Consider the following 25,005-nt stretch of genomic DNA (forward strand, 5'->3'; position numbering starts at 1 on the left):
ACTCCAATTTTTTCTTCGTCTTAATTGAATGTGCCTGCAGTAGCACACAGGGCATGTGCTGAACCAGAAGGACAAATTGGAAGAAGCAGTCAGGATAACAGAGATTTAGCTGGAAAGACTGCACTTCAGTAGAAAAATTTCCTTGGTATAATTTTTCACAGTTTATGAAAGCACATGATGGATGCATCTGGAAGAGGATAGGAAGATACCTGTTTGGGAAATGTGTAAGGCTGCTGTGTAACTACAATGGATCTTTTAATCTGGAATGGATAAAATACTAATTAGATTAGTTCCCTACAGGTTATTGAGGCTTTCACAGTTTCTTTTTCATCTTATTTCAGCTTCTCTTTAGCCCTTCTGCACTCTAGATAGGGGAATTGGTTGGTTTCTTGTGTCACCACTTAAGCAACAGAAGTATAACAGGCAAAAGTAGGTACATTCTCCATCTGTCTCACTGTTAATGGATGCAAAGCTGGGAAGAATTATGTCTACCATCCCCTTCCCCTCTCCTTTTCCCTCCGCTCCATTTCCCCCTCCCCCTGTTCTTCTTCTCTTCTCTATTCATCTTCTTTCCTTCTTTTCTCCCAAACATGTATTTAACACAATAACCTTATAGTTTAATCTTAAGTGGGTAGCATGACTGTGCCCTCTCACTGGACTCATTAGCCACTGGCACCCCCTGAGATGCTGGCTGGCATCAGAAGCTGGGGGCAAGTGCTTGGGCTGCTCTCAGCACCGAGACCTATCCTTAAATAGTACTTATGTGTGGTTTGATATGGTGATATATTTTATTGTCCTGTTAGTAAAAAGAGAGATAGTTAACCACTTTTTAGCTTTCATTTCATACCACTCTTTATTATAAAGAGTGAACTGCCCCCAAGCTCTCCCAATATAGTCAGTCTGAGTGTGCAGTTTTCCAATGTTTTACATAAATAGTGGCTATGAGAGAAAACTTCATTACCCAGATCCTTCTGAAATGAGCAAAAGCATTTTTTTTTTTTTCCATTGAGAACAGATTACCTGTTTGCACCCACATTACCAGCCCTTACTACAGCTACAGATGGCCAAACTGCACTGCTCTTTCTTTCCCAGCATATATCCTACAGAAGCCCTCCTGTTCCCAAAGGTTGCTTAGGCACTTCCAATGGAGAAAGACTTTGCTGTAATATTTATTCTAGGAGATTCCTTCTCTGATACTAATCACATTTCCAGTTAGCTTGATAGATGTGGTGCACTTGCACTAAAACACTACCTATATATATATATATATTTAATAGTGCAAACATCTGTTTTATAGCATAGATAATTCCATCTGGAGAATACTCCAAGTATAATTTCATGTTCCAGCAATGTATCTGTGTTTATTTCTCCATAAATCTAGAGGAAGAGAAGGAAAATCAGCCTAGAAAAGATTTGAGCAGAAAAGCACTAGTATCAGTACCACTGTCCCTCTATTTACAGGCAAATTTAAAAGAAATCTGAAAAAGCTGGGAAAATACTTGTTTCAAGTGGATACATCGTACTGTTGCTTTTCTGTGTCTCCGACGGTGACCTCCTGGGATATGTTAAAGTTCATATGCTTACAAAAATAATTCAGAGCTTTATGAAACTGCAGCCATGGTTTAATGTGGTTTAAGACACACTATTTCATAGTTATATTGTACCAGGAAGAGGTGATTTTTCCTCCCATTAAGTTATCACAGAAAATATCATCAGTCTATTGGAAATTTCAGCTGCCCCTCATGGGTTCTCTGAGTTAATGATCAGTATGGTTGGCTCCAGCTCAGCAAGCCACACCAGTTGAGCAAGACATTGCAAGCAGATGGTCTTAAAATAAAATATATGCTTAAGCCCTCTCCCTCCTTTCAGCAGGTTTTAGCATGCACTTGATGTTACACTGAGTAGTTTTGCTCTGTTGGCAACTTGTCAAGTACTTGGATCATTTACCATTTGAAACAAGTAACACTCATTCTTACTTTAATTTTCAAAATCTTGGTGCCTTAGCCTGTTTTAGGACCTTTTTGCTCTCCTGGCATCGCATTTGTCTGCTCTGGTTTCTTCATTGGTCGGAAGTGACTATAGAAGGTCCTATTATTAAATTTTGCCGCTTGGTGGCACTAAGAAATAACACAAGTGTCCTTGAAAACGATGCTGTAAAACATGGCCAAGTGGCTGGTGATAACAGAGCCTAGTAGCCCCCAGAAAGGAAGACATCAAGTAAGCAGAAATCCCACAGCCGTTTTGCTTGCTGTAGCTGCTAGTGCGTTTTCAGGGCAGAGCGTGCCCGTGGGGATGCTGCTCCTGCCCTCGGACATGCATGGCAGGTCCCTTCCCTCACTGCTGGCTCTGCTGGCAGATGTACTGTACTCCTCCTACATTCACTGCTTAAGAATCAGCTGTACCTACCTAGAAGGGGTTTTGCTGGAAGCTGAGGAGGAGGCAGTCACAAAGCCTTTGTTTCCAGTGCCTTAATTCTGACACTGCTTGAGAGTTTCTCTCAGACGTGGAGATTTGGATGAATATCCCTGAGGAGCCTCCCAGTGTAAATATTATTGACTGCCTGGTTAGAAGAGGCATGGCAAAGCCATGTAAGGAATAAACTCACTCTATGATGTCTCTGTGTGTGTGTGTGTGTGTGTGTGTGTAGGTTTTTACTGACTTACAACCACTGCTAGTACAGAAAATGAAAGAACTGGACCTAGCATTTATCCAGGTTCTTTCGCATCTTGGTCGATAATACCCAGTAAAGGTCAAGTGCCTGAGGAACTGATTTAATTTGTGGTTACATTCCCTCTTCCTGGTGCAGCTCTTTCAGAACTGAAATAAAATATTGCTTTTGTCTTTCCCCCTCAATGAGGTTTTTATTGCTGGAGTTATTTTTTCAGAATTGAGAGATGGTTTTCTGTCTGATTTTTTTGCTTGTCATTGCTTTTTTTAGTGTCTTTGTGTCCCATTAAAGGTTGTAAAAAAAATAAATAAATAAAAAAAAATTAGTCCCAGCCTTTTGAACAGGGAGAATTTTTCCGAGTGGTAAAGACTCTTGCAATAAAAAGGGAACTGGCATCTGAAAAGCAGTGTCTTTACTTAATTTCCCTGTATTTCTAGAATTGAGGCCGTGTCTATGCTACTAAGTAGTACAGTCCAATAGGAGCACATTTGTAGGGCAAAGGAGTTGGTGCTGAGGACCTGGTGTGCAGTCCACATACCTTTCAGAGGGTGTGGAGCTCAGACTCAGGTCTGCCCTGTGGAAGGAGCAGCTGTGGAGGCTGGAACACACATCCCAGGTAGCTTTGGTTCAGCAGGAGTCCAGTCCCTGTCCTCCTGTGCTGTTCAGTGATGTGAACTGTAGGCCGGCAGAGGAAGACCCCTGGGACATTCGCCACACAGTTTCTGTTTTCTGAGATAAGAGCCAAATTCCCTGTCAGGCCTCCCAGGCTGTGTGCAATGCAATAGAATTTTCAACTGTTGCTATCACAAAATGTTAGAGAGAATAATGAAGTAGGTTGGCTTGGAAGTGTATTACTAAAATAAATTATTCTTCATCAATGATTTAAAACTATCTGTGATGACTGGAAGTTAGTAATATCATGTAAGTGAGTGTCTTGCTGAGGTAATATAACCAGTACAGAGGGATGGTGCCCATGTAATGCACAGCAAGTGCTGCTGGGAGTGCCCCAGTCATGCTAGGAGGCAGAATTTTGTGTTTTGGATGTCCTGGGAAACTATTTGGAAATTGGAAGAGCCAGAGATGGGACTGTATAGTTGACAGACTCAAGAAAGGGCAGGAACAGATGTCGTGGTGATGGGTGAAGAGAGTTAAGGAGGAGATGAGAAGATGGGTAGGAAGTTAAACCAGAGGTTTTGCCATCCTGAGCTTGAAAGCTGGGGGAGCTTCCACCCTGACAGATAATTTCATAGCCAGGAACAGTTGTATCTGCACAGAACTTCTCAAGTTCAAAATACAGATGATCCAAAAGTAATGAAAACAACCTCTCTGAGCAGGGGCCCAAATGAGTCTCTGCAGGAACAGCCATTATCATAATTTTGTACATCACCAGGCAAGCTGGAACCTTGCGGATGGCAGCTTATAACTTTTATGATGTAGATGGCTGAGGCTAAATAAAAGCAATCAATCAGATCCATGTTACTCTTTTAGCAAGCAACAACTAAGTGTAAAGCATTCTTGCAAGATCTCCTCTGTCTTGGTGAGACTTAGTGTAGTTAATCACTGTGGTGGTTTAACCAGCAACTAAGGCTGCTTGCTCGGTCCACCCTGGTGGGACCGGGGAGAGAACTGGATGGGTAGCAGTGAGAAAACTCATAGGTCAAGATAAAGACAGTTTAATAGGCAAAGCAAAAGCCACACACACAAGCAAAGCAAATAATGGAATTGACTACTTCTTATGGGCAGGCAGGTGTTCAGCCACCTCAGGACAGCTGGGTTCCATCACCTGTAATGGTGACTTGGGAAGACAAACCGCATTACTCCCGATCTCCCCCTTTTCCTTATTCTCCCACCTTTATATGCTGAGCATGATGTCCTGTGGTATGGGTTATCCCTTTGGTCAGCTGGGATCAGCTGTCCCAGCTGTGTCCTCCCAATGTCTTGTGCACCCCCAGCCCACGGGCTGGTGGGTGCTGTGAAGAGCAGAAAGGACCTGGACTTCTGTGCAAGCTCAGCAAGAGCTGAAACATCCCTGTGTTGTCAACACAGCTTTTAGCACAGATCCAAAACACAGCCTCATCCCAGATACTGTGAAGAAAATCAACTCTACCTTAGCAAAAACCAGCACAATTGCTTTATTAATTTATTAATTTCTGGCTTTTACATAGCTCGCTATAACTGACAATGCCAATAACAAATATCATGTCAGAAAGATAGACATAGAACTGAAATATAAACATAAAGTTATGACTCCTGGGCACATTGCTGGTGTGTTGGTGTCTGGCTTCTAAATATTATCAGAAACTTGTTTTTTGAGTTTTACCACAATAGGACATTTCAATGGCAGCAGCAAACATCAAGTAAGAAAAAAATGACCTTTAAAAAAAGACATTTAAAAGGTTAAGTTTATTGCATACTGCAGACACTATGAAAATCAGCCACAATATTGTAAAACTCATGCTTTAAAAACAAAAGCCAGACAAAAAATATCCATTAGAATTATTCAATCAGCAAAAGCAAAACTGCTGCATGGTATTGTTCTACCATGGTCAGGCAGTAGCACGTTTACTTGATCATGAACAAAAGCTGAGGCAACCACTTTGCCAAGCACCACCTTAGTGGCACAAACTGTCTTGAAGAGTCAAAAGCAGAGAAACAGCAGGGAAGCTCTCATTAGGACATATTCCTCTTTAAAGCAGACAGCCACTCAAGACAATGGTTACTTGGCAGTATCTGCCACCAAAAAAAACCCCAAAAAAACCCTTTTAACATTTGATGTTCACTGGGCATGAAATTTTATCTTGCATACTTGGGCTGTGACTTTCTCCAGAGACTTACATCTTGTTTATATTTGATTTATGTCTCCTTTACATGGAAATTCAACTGAATGAGCTACCTTCGTACCTTTGTGTAAACTTCAAAGCAGTTTTATATGCTGGAGGGGTTCACAGCACTGTGTGATCATATAAAAATTGGAAGTAGACCACCAAAAAAAAGAGACAATTGCAGCACAAACTCCCTCCTTCCTTTGTTAATGATGATAGAAACTGCATCCTGAATATTTCTAGAAATACAGATAAAATACAAGATTGCTCCCACTCTGCTGTAGCCCAATTCCATAATCATCTGCAACAGGTATCAGCACCAGGGTACTATCATCAGAAACTAAGGACAGTTACCCTTGCTCCATTGTGTTTGTTCAAACAAGAGATGGGAACAGGCACAGCCCTTCTTTATAGTGGCTACCAGAAATTATGGAGCAGTCTCCAGAAAAATTACTATAGGAAAGACATTAACATAAGATATACTTTTCTTTCCAGCTAATTGACAGCCATGTAAAGGTTAATGCTAAATTCAACTCCAAGCAAATGCTATAGGTAATTGTGGCGAACTTACAAATGTTAATTATACCTCACATAATTCTCTACAGAGCATCCAATTAACAGATGAAATATTAAGAACTTAACATCTTGATACTGCTCCTACTCACAGCTGTGTCACTATGCCACTGGTTCCAAGGTACCAGAAGTTTCAATACAAAAGGAACTGAAGGTGGCAAGTATGACAGTATTTTAAAACAGCTACTAATCCAAGGAAGTGGAGATCATTAAGTCTGACTTCCATACTAGCAAAGCTAGATGAAACCATAACTATATAAAGAATAGATTTTTGCAGAAACATGAAAGAATAATATAATAACTTTAAGAGTTACCCTGGGTATATACCACAACCTGTGTTGTAAATGCTCTTCAAGAAGGGCTGAACAGAGACAGACATGGTAATGTTTTTGACTGTGGAAAAATTAGAGAAATCTAAACTAAAATTTGTTATTAACTGCCTCAGAAAAGTAATGTAGTACTGAATGACTGGGTAAAAAAAAATAAAAAATGCCTGATACAGATGGAGGGGGAAATGATGCATTTGTGATGACAGACTTCTGTTAGCTATCACCAGTCCAAAAAGAGATCTTGTCGTCATTGTAGAAGCTTCTGAAAACATCAGCTCATCATTCAGCAGAAGCCAAAAGGACAAACACAGTCCTACTAATTGTTAGGAAGTGAGGAAGAAATCTACCTCTGTGCCAGTATACAAACCCCATTTATTTCTCACCTCTTTAGTATTCATACAATTCTTGTTACTTCCATTTCTAAGAAGATAGTGGAAAAACATAGAAAAGGGTATAATGGTGATTACAGGTAAATAATTTCTTCCGAAGATGCTGTGATTTAATCTCTTAATGTTAGAAAGATTGTCCCTGAGACACAGTAGGTCAGAGATTTACAAAAACAAGATTGGTATGAAGAATGGGAGAAGAAAACTATGTACCTTTCATCACAGCACAGTTAGAGTGACACTCAATGAAAGAGTTCAGAAGCAAATTTAAAAGAAAGAGAAGCAAATATATTTTATATTATGTTAATCCATTAGTGAACTTATTGTCAAGGGAGACTTCGGAGGACAAGAGATTTAAGGGGCTCAGAAAAGTGCTGAGTCAAATTTTGAAAGGAAGTTTTGCAGAGACTGTTAAACTCAATTACCATGATACATGCTCCAAATCTGTAAGCCTCTGAACAGGGGCTAGCAAGGGGCTAGTGGTGGGTAAGTTACTTCATATTCAGCCTGCTCTTGTCATCTTTCACTAACCATATGCTGCTTCCCTCTCTATCCTCCCTTTGGCAAAAAAAGTTATAGGCAGACCTTTAGCTGGAACAGTGTGGGCACTCTCAGGGTCCTCAGTTTTGCAAAACTGAGAGTAGTTAAGGATCCTGACTTCTGTTTAGTTGTCTTGGAAAACTTCAGGCTGCATTTGCTCTTTGGTCATTTCCACTCACCACAGGGCAATTAGCTGGCATCAAGCTTCTGGCTGGTACTTGGTGTTTTGGGGATGTTTTTATTTAGTTTGGTTGGGTTTTTCTAGATGATGTTATACATTTAGGTGGTAAGAGAAACAACCTTTCTAGAGAGAAATCAAACCTGTATTTATTTTTATCTCTCATATTCTTAGGCTGTGTTGATTACGATGACGTGAGCCAAGGATTTTCAGGAACGGGAACGACACTATTCTGTACTTACTGCTTTACTCCTCACGTATCTGCCATTTCCAGAACTATGGTTTTCAGTATTATTTACTGTTAGAACCTTGAAATGCCAGTTGACAGTTATGTATATATTTTATAGTGCCCAAGACAATCTTGCTTTTGCTCTAGGATGGGGCTGTTTAAATTTTCATTCTTTGCCAGTTTTTTTATCTAACAATGTACCTAGTATATCTGTCACTAAAGATACAAGGCACTGTAGATTTCAGCTTCGAGTTTGAAATGCTTTGAAGAATCTGCAAGCATTTTAGACAGCTGGACAATTTAGCATTTGCCCCCCATTTATGGAAACACTTTCCCGCTCAGTGGACATAACATTCACGTCCCATTATATGTGTGTTATATTCCAGACTGTTTAAATCAAACTATTTATTTGTGCCTTTTATTATGCTAAATCCTCTGTTAGAGTGCAGTTATGAGCATAAGACACAGTTATCTGTATGTATGTGTGTATCATACTTATGGATCACTACAGCTTAAACCAACGTTTAAGTTCTTTGTTTTTTAGTCTTCAGTGCAAGGAATAAAAACCAAACCAGCAGGTGGAACTATTGAATCCAAATAATCTGTAACTGTGTAAAAGTAGGTAAAGGGATTTGAAGTCTGTCTCTTAGATTCATTTATCTGAATGTTACACGTTTCCCCACCATGCGTCACTGTACATTCTTCATCTTCAGATACAAGCCAAATGGGCTGTAACTCCCCAGTCTCTGCAGATGAAGAAACAAGAAAAAAATCTGAGTCACAATATTGAATTTATCTCAACCCTACTTTAGAAAAAAAAACCCAGCATCACTTTTACTCATATCTCCTTGTCTCGTCTTTTCCCTCATCCTCAGTTCCTTTATCAGCTCCAGTGGTGCCTAAAGAGTGCATTTTCCCTGCAATAACATCCATGTAGGCCCACCTTTGCAATGTGTGTTGGCAGGAAACCAAAAAGATAAGTCCTGAATCCTATCCTGAATTCTTTTTTGCAATGGACTTGGTGCAAATAATGGGAATTTTTCCTTACAGACTACTTACAGTGTCCAGGAATATAAAAGAGACCATTTGGCTCTACTCTAGCAGTAGAATTCTGTATTTTTATGCAAACTACTTTCCTACTGGAATAGATAGGAATTTTGCCTTCAATTGAAATGGCACATGTGGGAGGACAGTGGAGTGACACTCATAGGATATTTATGCATGGCAGATATTCATTATGCACTCAGAAATATTTCATAATGAAATGTTTTATATTACAGACAATGATATTTCCTTCTAAACTGTTTTTAAAAAAAAACACATCAAGAAATTTCTCTCTAAAGCTGCCTTTCTGTTCCTTGTCCTTCAAATGGATCTGTCAAGTATTTGTTCCACATTTTGCAAATGTCCTAAGCTGACTGTTTTTTCCCTTTTTTATCTCCTGTGGGACACATCTATTTAATGCAAATGTTGTGAATGAGGGAAACAGGCTTCCCACTTAAAAGAAAGCCATGCTCAGACTAATCAGCATATCACCCTGAAAACCTATGTGGAAGGAGACATTTTTGCCTCACATTAATTCTGAAATGTTCTTGAAAGCTGTTTTTGTGTGGTTTTGGTTTTTTTTAAATCATATTGTTGGAGACATCGTGCTAAAGGGTGACATTGGCTGTGACACAGTCAGCTAGAGGACTCACTGCAAGGAAAAGTTGCCATTCTGTTTTATAATTATTCAGATGCAATAGAAAAACATGACTTCACATGATATACAAGCTGCTGTGTAAAACACTGCAGGGTTTCTTCCACTGAGCTCCATCAGTAGCACCATTGACTCTAGATGCACAGTGAGCACCCTTGTACATCAGTCCCTCAAATGCCTCCCCTGGCTGAGATGGCAAAGCTGTACTGCATGGCAAAAGAACTGGCATAAGAAATAAATGGTTTACTTATTCTTCTCTGCACTACGTATTTTTAGCTCTTTTTTTTTTTTTTTTTTTTTTTTCTGAGTAGTGACAGGGTATTAGTTTACCATAAAATGTAGGTTTAGGTTGAAGGACTTTAATCTTGCCTTAGTTTTTTAAGGAATCTAAATGATCATTGCACTTTTCTAAAAGGCAACTATTCACATGAAGCATTACAAGGGAAATTTACAGAAACAAAGGAATAAAAATGCCTTCACTGCATCAGCTTCAATATAAAGATTAATGATTGCAAATGAGGAATAGTGGGGTTTATTTTCATTAACCACTATGAAATTTCTTTAGAGAGAAGAGATATGGATGTGTTAAAGCAGCCTGGAGGATGACACTAAAATTGACTGCCAAGTACAGCTGTACCTTCCCCATCTGCTCTTGACAATATAGGTACTTTCCACTGACTCTGCTCTAGGATGTCTTAATGAGAATTTAACTTTTGTATCTTAGAGGGAAAATTGGCCTTTTGTAAGGAAGTTAAGTCTTCATGTCCTGATGGCTGAGTAATGCAAGACAAATGATAGAATTTTTCCTTAGCTCCTTTGGCATTTCCTTAAATTGCAGGTAAAAGTGGAATGAGAATAGAGTAATGTAATTAGAGATGATTTCATAGCTGATGAAAAAATAAAAAATTTACAGTGAGAAAAATATGGAATTTGGTTCTCTCTTGTTAGCACAAAGATACAAGTTTCTGACAGAACGGGCTGTTCCATACAAAAAACTTCCACTCATATTCACACAATTAGGAAATCTCCATTTCTCTTGCTGTAATGCAGTAAACTTCAGGCAATATCTGACAAAAAGGAAAGGGCTAGCAGTTGTCCAGAAACAGTTAAGATAACCTTGCGGGCCTTGGTCGTAACTTCATGGGGGATCAAAAGGACTCTGATCTGAGAACCTTGGTAATGAGGATCGGCTGATCCATGACAACATTGGGTCAGTGTTCAATAGCAGTCTGAAAAGTTATTTAAGTATTAGGAATCATTGGGAAGGAAGTAGAGAACAAAGAAGAAAATGACATCCTGCCATTGCATAAACCAGTGGTTCTCTCACATCACGGATTAAGCAGGCAGCTCTGGTTGCCTCATCTCTGAGAAGATACAGAAGAACTAGACAAGTTTTGGAGAAAGACTGCAGGTGTGAGAAAAGGAACTAAACATTTTCCACATGATAAATGACTGAGTCATTTGGGAAGAAAAGGAGGATAAATTTGAGGAGGACATGACGGAAGTCAGCAAAATAATGTGCACCGTGGAGAAGAAAGGTAGGGATCAATTGTGCTCTGTCTTTTCTAGTAGAACTGGGGGCCATCATATGAATCCAGCCAGAAGCAGATTCAAAACCCCAAAATACAAGCTTTTTCATTCAACAGGTTGCAGCCCTGCCAATGAATGTCTGGGCAAGAAATTTGCAGGCCTTCTCAAGAAGACTGGATTGCACATGATCAAAGAGACAAGCTACAAAAGGCCCAGGGAAAACCTGGTCTAAAAAAGGTGAGAGGCTAAAGAATGAACAATCAGGGGGCATTTCACTAGCAGTAAGAATTATCCCAAATAACCTAGGATAATCAGTACTTCTCCACCAGCCAACTGTCAATACTGCTGAAGTTGCTTAATGTTCTAAAGACAAATAAACAGACAAAGCTATTTAGATTTTCTATTATTTAATTAAATTTACTTTCTAGAGCAAAATGGTCTATAAAAGTCACAGGAACTGGTGTGTCTGCCATATATATGCACTTCTGAAAAATCGAATCAGTGTAATCTAAGACCTATAATATGTTACAATAGTGATGCTTAATTTATTTTTACTTTGGTCCCTAGTGCTCATAGCAATATTCTTTCTTAGAAACTTGTTGTCATTATCAATTTTGCTCCCTTTGTGTGAGGCAACTGGATGTACTGAGGGGGTAAAGCTAAGGAAATCACTGATGTCGGCTATTATGAAAATCATTATTGAATTGAAAATAAAGCTCTTTATCAGTGGAAAAAACAGGAAAATTTGTGATGACTCAGTACTCTGCACGGGAAACAGCTGTGTCATATGTTGTACTAATTAAATACCAATAGAAACTTCTTGACTTAAAAGTTTCCAGTGCACAGCTTTTTTCCAGTCTTGAGATAACCTTGGGAATACAAAGTGTGAAAGAATAGGACCAGATTTTGTGATTTCTTCTGAATGATTGATACCTTAACAAGAATGATGATATTTATTTTGATTACAGAAAACATTACCTCTGTCATTAATCCCACAAGTATCCTTTCTCAGCTAAAAGATATTAAATAAAAATAAAAATTAATATAGTGAATTAATTATAGGTATGAATCTAACCTGGGGTATTTCCTTCTCATTTACAACCTCTCCTTCAAAATCTATTAGGAACAGCTATCTTGGATACCGTTTTCACAAATAAAGTCCATACTTAATTACCTTAATTACTCTGGATTACTAAGAAAACGGATTTAGGTTTGCAGCTATTGACTCTGTTGACTCATATGTACCCAATTACACTTCGGAACTGTGTTTTCTTTCTGTGCCGAGACCTAATAATAATTCAGGAAGATCACAAGCAAATTCTGTTCCTAAAATAAACTCAGTTTCCATGATAATCTTTTGGGTATATCTTTTATGCATAATTACTCTTTTTTTTTTTTTTTTTTTTTTCTTTTTATGCATCAGTTAATTTCACAATGGTGACATTCACGTACCACATTTACCCAAGTATCAGGACAAGATGGTTTTGCTGTTTTTCAAAAAACCTCTTAGTGTGACAGGTGTTTCATATAATTCTTGCATCCTTTCTTAAATGTAGAGTCAAAGACCGTGAGCGGCAGCAACCAGCATGAAGGAAGGAGGAGCTGAGGGCAATTAGGGCTTAAGTGAATGCAGGAGCCACCCCAACTTCCAGCTGCCCTAGAACTGATGGCCCTGGTGTCCTTTGCCACCCAACCAATGCACTCTAAGTAGTCATTGTCTATGAGAAGCCTAGCTGTATTTCCTTCTGGGAGGTTGTCTCATGAACAAACAACAAATTTTTCACGCTTTAGGAAAGACCAGAGGTAAGTCAGTGCCTGGATAAATATGCTGCTTGTACTTCATGACTTAGTTCAGCAGGGCAGTGTGATGCTCCATGGCCTCTTCATGAACCTCTCATATTTTTCCTCTGTCATTTTTCCCCTGCCCCTTTGATGCTTTGGACTTGTAATTTAACAATCATGAAATTAAAGACTCAGTTAACAGACTTTCATTAATGCAAGATCTTAAGGTTGTTTGTTGTTTTTTTTTTATCAAATCAGTGTGAGATTTTATCTCTTTAGTAAGAGAGCAATTTGGACCACAAAGCATCCACTAGGAATTCTTTTTACCCTAGGAAGAACAGATGAAAGAGAAACAGATGCAGGCATCTGGACACGGAAAAGAAAAATCTCAGCAGGATTTATAAATTATTACATTCACCTCCTTGCAGAAACCTGTGCACAACATCCTAAGGTAACACTGTTTGGCTCAGCATCAGCAGTATCTGGATCCAGAGACACATGATTGTCCCTGTGGCAGTTGAAACCTCAGTAAGAGCAGCCTCTGAATGTTCCCTCTGCCACAGACTGTGGAGCTGCTGGTGTTGCTTGTGGCAGGAATGGGGGAAAAGGGGAGGGAGGACTGCCCCCTCTGCAACCCTCCAGCTCCCTTCTGCCAGCTGCAGCCAGCTGTTGGGCTCTAACTGCCAAAATACAGTACTTTGAGTTCTTTAGGTAAAGCTGTTCCCTGAGCCACTGTGTTTCATCTTGTCTGCAGCAATGCAACAAGACAGGCCATACTGGCTCTTTTTTAGCATCTTAAATCTCTTGCAAGTTGGGAAATGAGGGCAAAGGTTGTGTTTTGGAAGACAACTCCATGAAAGGGAATCTCATTGCAAGTTATATTTTTTCTTCTAATAATTTTTATCTGAATGAGAACTGTAGGTATCTCACATAAATAAGATGAAAATTATCATTACACGCAGTCTGGCTCTACTGTTGTCACTGTCCTTATTTTAAAACTAAAGTGACAAGATGTTTTGCAAAAATGTATCTAATTATTATATGTGAAAAATTAGTAAAATCCTGACAAAACACTGGTAGTCTAAGTTTTAGGAAATTACCTGGGAACATCTTCATCTGAGGCAGACATGTCAACATGCGTCCCTCACATGGCTCCAAGGTCCTTTGAACACCAAGTAACCTCTGTTTTTGAGCATTTAGGTTGGCTTTGGTTTCCTTCAGATTCACAGCACATTCTTCTTCTTCAAGCTTGAAAACATTGGGAAAACTTCCCTGTCTGATGTGGTTGTATTCTCTGATCAGCTCTTTCATGATGGGCTTCCCAAGACCGAGTGTCTGCTTTTATTAAATGACAGGTAGACTGATGAATGACAGGTTGACAGGAGAATGAAATGTGATGAAATATTTGGATAGTCAGACCTTTTGGTCTGAAGGAAAGACAGCCTTACTAGGAAAGGCTTTCCTTGGAATAGAGATAGGAAAATTGAGAGGGAATAGGCTTCAGTCACAGAAAGTAATTACACAGCACAGTTTGTCTGACAGACAATAAAGGTAAATGCATAAACTTCATTAAAAGACTTAAGGAAAGCTTTGGTTATTTTTTTGTTTTAGTGGAAAACAGTGTTTCAAGCAAGGTGCAAAACTTCCTGAGAGAGATGTGACATATGGTTAACAGAAACAATGAGAATTATAAAAATTACATAGGAATACTCAAATTGACAAACTGCAAATGCAAAATTTACAGCTTTGAAAACTTCTGTCCTTCCATATCCTTATTGTACTAAGCCTCACCATTGCAAATTTAAACTGATCTTTCAAGAAGGTATTTGAGTGTTGCAAGGCACAGAACAGAACCCATGCACTGGTGGCTTGCAGGGTTCTATTTCTATGAGATCCACACGATGCAGTATAGACAACAGGTGCCTCCAAGAAACACAAAAGAATCAGTAAAAGGGGATAGACCATCTTGTGGCAATTATGTGTGCTGTTGAGAGGAAAGGCAACTGATGGCCAGGTATGATAGAAAAACCTTGATTGCCAGATTCATGATGAAAGCCAAATAGCTACCTCGCAGCTGCCCAAATGCTATTCCACAGCCTAATCCAAAGCCCTCTGAAAGTCTTTCAATCCATTTGAACAAGTCTTTGACCAAGCCTTGTGTCTCAAGGGAAAAAGTTTATACACTATTAATGCTAAAACCCAAAGAAGGCATTTAAGTGTTCATTACATACCAAAATGATGGGCAAACACTTCTGCACTTTACATTTCCAGATTGAAAACTGATAGAAAACCCACTGGTGATCTTGGATGCTTAGTGCAAAGTAAAAGCCAGCTCTGACTAACACTTTTTAATATAACTGTTACAGGCCAAGGGAAAACTCAAAGCTTTGCTATATATTCACAGCAGCAATCTGTTGTCAAGAGCTTTTTGCAATGAGAAATGAGGTTTTCACAAAACTGAAGTTTATAGATTTAAAAAAATGTTCAGTTGCTTGTCACCTCAAATCTACCTTTACTGCACAGAACATTTCTGGTGACAGATTGTAAGACAGATCAGTTATTATGCTGGATGTCATGGAAATTATTTCAAATGTCAAAACAAAGCATAATTATTAAAACAAATCAGAGTGAAGAAGAAAATGTAATAGAGCACAAAATGAGCATACCTATGAGAAGTTATTTTGGTCTGCAACTATTCTGAGGGCAACATCAAAATGGTAGCACTTAGCATGTATTTCTCTCTCGTTGCACTGACTTCTGATTTCAGTATCACAATGTCTGTGAGCATACTTAAAATTTTTTGGAAGACAGAGTTTCAGGTGTTTCCTCGCCTACATTTTGGGTTCATTTTGAGTTGCACATATTTTTCTGTATGACTGCCCCTCGCAACTGCAATGGGCATGTTGCCACAGCTTTCAATTTAATTGACAACATGCAGTTAGACCAGAAGGAGAGATGCCAAGATAAATGCTGTGAACAATGCTAAACTAAGTGAGGCTTATAGGCTATGTAGTCAAGAATTTTTCTTCAGGGATAATGCAAGGAAAGTTTGTCTCAGAGTTAGTTTAAAATGAAAATAAGAGCCCCACCTGACACAAAGAAAAAGTCTTCTTACCTTTAATAATACTGTGAGAACTGCTGAGGAGACATAGAAGTGTTTTAGGTCAGTGTATATTTGCTGTGTTTGTGGCTATCCTCAATGTTTATTCCAGCTTTATCTGGATGGTCCTGTGCCTGGTCCAGTCTTCTTTGCTTATGAGTCTGACAAGACTGCACAGTTGAGTCAGCAGCTTGGCAAGCCTCCATGGAAGCAGTGCACAGGGAGCAGTACTCCAGGGAGACTGGCAACCTCTCTGAGCTACACTTTTGTACAGCTCCTCTGCCCAAGCACATGGCACCCCTGTAGGTCTCCTCCATGCAAAGGCAAATGAAACTCATCCAGTCTAAACAAGTGCAAATAAGAAATCCATTTGATCAAGCGAATGTCTGTGGCGGTGCGTATGGTGTGCTTGCTCAGACATAGGTCCATGTTCATCATCTCAGAATGGCTAACATGGAGAAGTAGCAACCAGCAGAGCATTCCCCAACAGGCAGACTGGAAAGTATGAAATGGAGCCAAGGAGTGACATCTGCTGAGTTAAGATAATTTATATCAGTTGATGTAAGGGTACTGTTCTTCATATTTGTGAGATCATGCTGATTTATGACTGTTCTGCTTGGCATACATCTGCAATTCTTCTATATTTTATATATTTGGGTGAAAGAATGAACTAACCTCATTCAGGTAGATGATCCGTTTCTCATCTATATGCCAGGAGACAAAGATATCAAACATTTATTTAATCTGGCAAATATTACAAAATACAAGAAAAAGAATGCTTGAGCAGTCTGCAGCAGAATGATAATGTCCTCTGAGAGCCTTATGTTTGCTGCTCCCTGAGAAATAAATAGTATCTGCTATTCTAATATTGATTTTTCATTCTTCATCATACTTAGTCAAGCCTCTCCAAACTAGGCATCAGCTATTCTAACAAAGGCTGAGCTAAGGAATGATAGGAGGGTAATATTTGTACTTAGTGCAGCCTATTCCCTCTACTACCCCAAGTGATCCATTTTAGCAAATCTCTTTGCTTCTGGTGACCTGCATCACTGATGGTGGTGCAGACTCCAGCTAAGCTCTTTAGAGACATGCTAGCAATTTAGCCTCAGCTTTTATTTAAAAAAATGTTTTCTTCAGTTATTAGTTAACTCGTTTTTTATTTAATGTCTTGCTCTAATTTCATATATACCTTTCAACAAAGGAAAATAAGAAGAGAAAACTCTCATGTGAGACCAGATACTGACCATCAGGACCCCACCATGTGCCAGTGGCACCATTCCTGGGTGCCTTGTTGATGGTGTCGGAGGGACATGGAGAATCCTCTCCTCACCACTCCCGTTGACATGTGGTACATATTGCAGAGCCCTGGCAGAGCAGAATACCTGCAGGAGAGCAACAACTTGCCTCTGTAACCAACCCCTATATTGGGTAAATGCATGAAAATGATACTGTAGACACATTAGATTGCTGAGGATTTTCTGTTTTTTCTTTCTAAAGATGGTTTGTAAAACTACTGAAGATAACTACACCACCCCTGACACAGTGGAAATCCCTTAACAATTAAAAAATTAATAGCTCTTTTGGCTGGTGTTTTATGTACTAGACATTCTGGCCCCAATAGCATCCAGCAATGACAGTTTTCCAAGTTGCTTTGACTTTTGAGGTCTAATGGGAGTTCTGCCAATAGGTGATGATCAGAGTAGCTTGAAGATCTTTTTGGTGGAATAAGACAACTTCCTACCAACCTTGACTTTGCCTACAGCACCTTTTGGCTCCAGTGTGAACTCTTCTCAATTTATCTCACACGAAAAAAAGAAAAATCAAAACAGGATAAAGCCTGTTTTCCTCAGCAAGAAAAAAAAAAAAAATTAACAGGCTGCTTCTGGCTCTCAGGTAACTTTCACAGATAGGGCAGTCTCCAGGAATGAGAAAGGGGGGAACAAAAGTGAAAATATTTTAAGAAAAAAATTCTATTTGGACCCACATGTTATAATCTCCAAAACCATTCAGTGGTTGTTAGGAAAATGCCAATATTTATTTATTATGTTATTTTTTTTCTGCAAACTGGTGCTCTGTAACTAGTGAAGTTAACTGTGTACTTAAAAATAATGGTGGCTACTAAAAAGCTAACCATAACCACTATAAATTAAGAAACAAAAAAGTAACAGATAATAACTGAAGCTGTGTTAGTGGAATTTGTAGTCCTCCTTTTTCTGAGATGTCAACAAAAGGTGTGACTATGCCATTACTGGAAAGTAAAACAATTACCAGATGGTAATTATTGAAAAACTGTGAGCCATATCCTCAGAGGCTATAGGTAAAAATAACATACAGAGAGCAGAGAGGACTTGGCCCCCACAGCTAAACCTTTTGTCCAGGGAGACCTTGGGGATGAGCCTAACAACAGGAGGGATGTTCCCTCCCTCCTAGCAGTTTCTCTCTCTCTAATTGGAGTTGCTTCAGTAACTGTTTCCCATACTTAATAACCCCCTTTTCAAAGAGATATTAATCTAAGCAAAAGCTTTTACCATCCAAATTTAAATAACACATGAAGTTCTTCACATCTGGTTTTACATCTGCCCTGACTACCCTCTTCATGCTGCCCTGCATAGCACTGATGCTGCTTTCTGTGTCTGAGTAGCATCTGGGTAGTGCAACTCCCTTTCCTCTGCCTGTGCTTCTCTCCTTTCTGTTTCAAACTGCCATTTATTTCATCACTGATAAGCACTAGAAGCCAAAGTTAGTTCCAAATGTGGACCCTCCTAAACGTCTTGGAGTGGTTCATTTTGAGTAGAGACACTGGCGACATTTTCCTTCAGCACTTTCTATTAGAACATGTGGTGCTCATAATTTGATTTTTGAGATGATGATCTCCCACTGAGAATTAAAGGACTCTTGAGCGTTCGGCATGCAAGTCCTATAATCAGCCTGAGAAAACTAGGAGGTAGAAGATACATGTAATGCTTGCAAAGATAATGACAATGTCCTACTTCCAGTGGGATTTTACTCTCATGGCAGGGAGGCTGGAACTTGATGATCTTTAGAGTCCCTTCCAACCAATGATTCTATGATTCTATGATAAGCTGTTTTCTGAGGAGCTTCATATTCTCTTAGTAGTAAGAGAAACTTTTGAAAATCATCAGCACAAAAATAAATTCCATCTGTTTTACAAACTTACCCTCTTCCTGCAGTGCTTGCCTCTCTTAATTGTGAAGAACATGTTCATTCTTTCCTAAAAAAATAATTTGCCTCCCTTGTTTTCTCACTTCTTGTTGGGACAATGTTTTGTTTTTCCCTTCTTTTCTTTTTTGTATGCCCCATTCTTTGAGCCTCTTCTTTACTTATTGACATATATTTCTTTTTCTATGCCTCTTTCATGAATTCTCTCCTTTTTTAGTCAGAAAATTTATGAATTAGTTATACTTTTGTGGGCACTTTATAGAATCATATAATCATAGAATCATCAAGGTTGGAAAAGACCTTCAAGATCATGAAGTCCAACCATCAGCCCTACACCACTAAGCCATCTCCAGAAGCAGCATGTCTACCTGTTTTTTGAACACCTCCAGTGATGGTGCCTCAACCACCTCCCTGGGTGGAGTCAGCATAGGTTTCCTTTTCCTTGCTTTCTACCCTTTTGCCCACTTAAGCTGTAAAATCATTCCATGAAATTAAACTTGTGAGATTTCAAACCTCTGAAGTAATGTCTGAGGAAAGAAAAAACCTGAAACTTTCCTAAGAACTATTTTAGATTAGTCTGTTACAAAACACCTCAAGAAAAGAAGAATTCTCTATGTGAACTCCCCAAGTACAATTCTTATTGCAATGAAAGCGGTCCAGGTGGGTTTGCAGTCTGGGATCAGTTGTTAGACAACCTGTTGCTGCATGATGGGAGAGCTGGAATTATTACAGCCATAATAACATAGCTTAAATTGCAATTTAGGACAGTGAAGCCCTGAAATTTACTGACTGAAATAAAAAAATGTCCAGTAATGATGGTTTTAAAAAATAGGTTAGATCATCTATTGTCAAAATTATTTAGGTGTAGCTGAGCTTGCTCTGAGGAAGACACATGGGATTAGAAAACAAATGATCCCATCCTGCATTTTGATAAGGATTGTAAATTCTTGATCATTATATGCATCTTCTGTTCCCTTGTCAAGTAGTGTGTATGACTGTTGTGTGAAAGTGGGAGGCAGCTGCATTTGCTGCAATGTCTTCCTGACATCTCTGTTAGCCTGGGATCATGCTGGTGAAGAGAGGTCCATTGGAAACAGACATAGGAAAATTATTTCATGTCTCTTTATCAAGCTCAGGGAGATTTCCAGAGAGGTGTGGCTTTTGGTGCAGTATCTTTCATGGAGGATCTACTCCCACAGGAGAACTGTGCCTCCAGTGGACTCATACAGGCTGGAGCAGGACTCATAGCAGAAAGACTTCCATGCCAGCCATGATGCAAGGAAGATTCTATCTGAGTGACTGGAAAGAAGTCCCCCATCTAGTCCCCAGAGCCTGCAAAGTTTATGTGTGCATCTACCACTTCAGTGAGACAACAGTCAGTACATTGCTGGTTGGGGGGAGTACTACAGACCACATTCTGTCACTTTCTGCAGCAGTGACAAGCATCATGCCAGGCATATATTTTTTTTTTCATGCAGCCTGTTTTTAGACTGATAGTCAGAATGTATAAAATCCATATCACCTCCCCCCACCCCCAGCAACTCCCAAGGCATCTCCTGAGCTGTGACCACTTCCGAAATGTCCTGGAGCTGCCAGAGATGGTGGCAGACCAGACAGGAGCTGAGGGGAGAGTTGTGAAGGTCAGGAACACAAGGGCCTAGGGATCAATGGTGATGGACAGAGGGAGTCCTCCCTGGACAGTGGCCATGGATAGAAGCAAAGGAAAAAGAGGGCTTAATTTCCATGATCCCTGAATTTATACTTACTGTGACATATAAATATGGATGGAATATTTTGGTTAGCTGATTTTCCCATCTGTCTAGTCCACTCCTCCATACAGGAGGGTTGTAAATAAGTATTCTGCTCCTTTAGTGTCTGAAGCTGAGAATTGACGAGGAAAGCAAAGTGTCCTTGGTCTCTCAGCAATATCTATAAACATTTGGGCATTATCAGCCCACTGGCTGGTAAACTTGCTGCTAGGTTCAGCAAATGTGCTGCTTAAAAGAGAGTTCACTGAAGAAAAAAAAATCAGTAAAAAGAAAATTAGTTTCATCCTGGCTCAAACCAGGACAAAGAGGTAAGCTGCAGATTTAGGAACATGTTTTTTTGTATGTGCATGCTGGAGTAGCCTGATCTGAGAAGAGTTCCCTGTGTATAGAAGTGTGACATATCTTACAGCAGCATTAGCTGTAGTTTCTTTAGAAATATTGGTGTGTAGAATGTTAACAAAATAAAAACAAAACTCACAGAAGTGATTTCCCTTCCTAGGCAATCATAGGGAAATCCTACTCATAACAATAAACTCAGGTTCCTTAGTTTAGTACATTTACAAAAGATTTTTGTTGTTGTCACCTTAAGCAATGGTTGATTGTTCTAAACCCTGTTACTGTGCCAAATGTCCTAAGAAGGATATTGTTTTAAAAAACGCTGCAAAGTCTTAATATGCCAAAAATTAGGATTAAGGAAAAAAAAAAAAAGGCAGAAAAACCCCATTAATTATAATCATCCTTTGCTTATTGTTCTTACTCTGGGCAGATCTAGAATGTCATTCGACAGTGTAGACTTGGAGTTTAGTGTTTAAACCTGCTGGAGCATCAGCTCTGGTGGTAACACCATCTGAGCAGATACTCTGTTTAAGTGGAATCTACACTATGTCTTAATTAAGACTCTGTCACTGTCATCTTGTTGCCATTAGATGGAAACCAATTCCCAGGAACTGTCCCAGTTGAGTCTGTTAGCTTCAGTTAAATGAACAAGCTTTCCAGTTTAGTATGGCTGGAACACTAGCCTTGGTGAGTATTATCAACTTCTATATCCTAACAGAAAGAGGCAGTTAGTTCTTAATTGAGCAACTATTTTAGATGCAAGAACTGAAGAAGCATTATAAATGGACTTTCGCTCTTCCATTTATCAAAAAATATGTAGTGTCTGTGGTGATGGCCTAAAATACTCAGAAATTGAAGCATTCCTCCTTGAGAAGGCACTGGTCTAACCTGTTCTATCCCGTTAGCCTTTCATGAAACAACAGAATAAGATTAGAGAACAAAAGCCATTGTACTTTTCATACAAATTAATTGCATTCAGGAACACTGTGTACCACCAGAAATCAAGGAACTAGTTTCATTAATGGTCAGGCTTAGACACAGCTTTCTGCCTTTTCTGATTTGTAGCAGCTTTGCTACAGAGCAGTTATACCTATCAAACAGAGCACAGAGAGACAAAGAACAGCATGAAACATGGAAAATCCCTGTTCTTTGAAACTGGGACTCATTATTCAATTCCAGGGACTGACTGGGGCATGTGAGTGCTACAAGTGGGACGCAGGCAGAAGCTGGACTCCAACACATAGGTGCACAGTCCCTGTAACTCATGCTTCACCCTCTAATCTCTGCAAGCGTCTGGGAGTTCAGAATGCTGCCCAGAAGTGCCTCTGGTCTGGTGCTGTGGAGTCTCTCAGTGTTTATTTCGTGTTTATGTCAGTTTATGGCTGAAAATCTGGTCAATACCTGTCCTGAACCTCTATTCAGTAGGTAGGCTTACAGCAAAAGTAATCTATAGAATTTGTTCTAGGGCTTGTCACTTGCAGTCATTTGCATTCAAAATATATCCTGAAGGGCTGATGCTCATGCCCAGGGCCCCTTTTATACACTGGCATAGTGTCTATGAGTGGCACTCAGCCCATGACCTGGGAAGTCAGTAGACTGAGAGGGTTCAGTCCCACATTAAAAACTATTTACACAGGTTTCCTCTCCCTGCTGGAAGTACCCAATATATTAATGCTGAAACTGAGAGGGTGTTCACTTTCCTCCTCTGGTAGTCCCTGCAGAACGGCTGCTTTGAACCCCTTTTTATTTGGGAGCCTCTTTTGACACCAAGAATTCAAGTAACTAGGTGTCTGGATGTTACAAGTCTTTCAGGGTCACTGCATCTTTCTGTCTATGGGCCTGATCCTAAGATATTCCATGTGAATTTGCATGCACACACGTTCACGAAAGACACTGCAGACTTTTTAATTTCAGCACTGCTAAAGCCATCCCACTTCAAGGTAAAGCAACTCCAGTGAACAAACAAGATAAGTCCTGTCAGTTTTCAAGCTTCAGAAAGCACTGATAATGAGCTGTCTTCTTTCATACCTCACTCACTGCTTTCATTAAGACTGCTGAAGGTAAAAAAATGATCAAGATTTAATTTGACCCAGAATTTCCTTTCCCACATTTTAAACCAACTAGGAGGATATCCACATTCAATGCCTCATTTATCAAAGACTTGTGGCTAGGAGAAAGATGATATGGACCCTGTATTGCTTCTCTGGGCCTGGGGTTGTGTTTAGGAGCATGAGGCACCGGGACCTAAAATCACTAAAGCACCACACAGAGCAGGCTGAGGAGAAGAGCAGAGCCAGTCTCACCAGCTCAGCTACCTGCACTGCTGGGGTGGCAAACCCCAGCTCTGCCTATTGCCCCCTTGATTCAGCTTACTTCTGTTTTATTCTGGCCTGGGCAGTAGCAGGGCTGGTCAGAAGGATTAGGACAACTCTCCACTGCCAGCGCTCCATGGGATATTTGTTGTCCTGGCAGCAAGTTGTCCCAGTGGCAAGTTGGCTTTGGTGGTGAGTTGTCCTGCAGAGAGCTGGCAGCAGAGAGTTGTCCCCTCCCATGCTCAGATATACTGATAGGGACAGCTGGTCCTGGGCCAGTTTGCACAGGTATGTCTTTTACCACAGAATCACAGAATAGTAGGGGTTGGAAGGGACCTCCAAAGATCATCGAGTCCAACCCCTCTGCCTGAGCAGAACCAAAAAACCACACAGAAGTTGTTATGTGTGTGTTGCACTACTGAAACCAAGGGGATCTCCCTGGGTTAGAACTTGAGCTCACTGGAGACAAGAAAACTAATTTATAAACCTTACAAAACTAAATGGAAGGTTTTAAACATCATATTTCATTTTTTTCAAGCATGCAAGATCTTCAGTCAAAGCACCATAATAGATTGTTGAAGACTGTCATGAAAATTATACCACATTAAAAGATTTATGTCAATGAGTATGTCTGGACTGTCTGATGAGACTAAATTTTTGGCATAAATCAAGGAAGAAACTTATCTTTAAGCTTAGTTATTGACCAGAAGTTACAACACTTTTCACATCTGTATTTTTTTTTTTTAAGTTGAAATCCAGCCATTTAATAACAAATATTCCCAGTTTTACACCTTAATGGTGCTTTTTAATTAATTACTCCATTAAGCTGAATACTGAACAAATTTTGAGATTAGAATGACAAACCCATTTACAGATGATTACTTGCTCAAGGCTTGTTTTGAATCCCGCTGAAATTAAAAGAATTCTTTTCAATTACTTCAGCAGGTTTGGGAGTAGACAGTGAAGCAGTTTGATTAAAGCAGATGAGAGAACTCCATGTAAGGGACTACAGTCTTGCCAAGAAGGGATCTGAGGGTCTCATCCAACAAATAGATAGAGCGATAATGGTTATTAATGTTGTTAATTTTATGGAATTAATAATCAGCTGGCATTAATTTGACAAACTACTTTTTAACAAAAGAAATGGCAGTATGATTGGCTCCAGAGAATTTATCAATGCTGTCACTGTTTGACTCAGGTCCGACAACAATGCTCTCGATCCCCTCCCCCCCCCACCCAGTCAGGGAAGGAGAGAGAGAAAAGGAGAGAGACTTGGCTGGATTGAAAACTAAACTACACAGCTTTAATTAAAACACTAATGAATCACACAAGAAAATATATATACAATTATATACAGATATATTCAGATATGGGCAAAAGCCTCTCGCCTCCCCCCACCCCCAGCAACTCCCACAGCACTCCCCTGAACTGGGAAGAGTCCCGAGAAATCCCGGAGCCGCTGCTGGAGAAAGCGGAGAGTTATGAGGGTCAGGAGAGCTCGAGCCTAAGGGTCGGCGGTGATGGATGAGCAGAGTCCTCCCCGGACGCCGGCCATGGACGGAAGAGAGCGGC

The 25,005-nt window shown here is 39.8% G+C and overlaps 1 protein-coding gene across 1 annotated transcript in view; it reads right to left on the reverse strand.

Moving 5' to 3' along the window:
* TMEM200A (transmembrane protein 200A) overlaps positions 1–25,005 on the reverse strand; it is a 179,883-nt gene that overhangs the window by 9,814 nt on the left and 145,064 nt on the right. The window lies entirely within an intron of this gene.

This window comes from Apus apus, chromosome 3 (genome assembly GCF_020740795.1).
Source record: "Apus apus isolate bApuApu2 chromosome 3, bApuApu2.pri.cur, whole genome shotgun sequence".
Lineage (NCBI taxonomy): Eukaryota > Metazoa > Chordata > Aves > Apodiformes > Apodidae > Apus > Apus apus.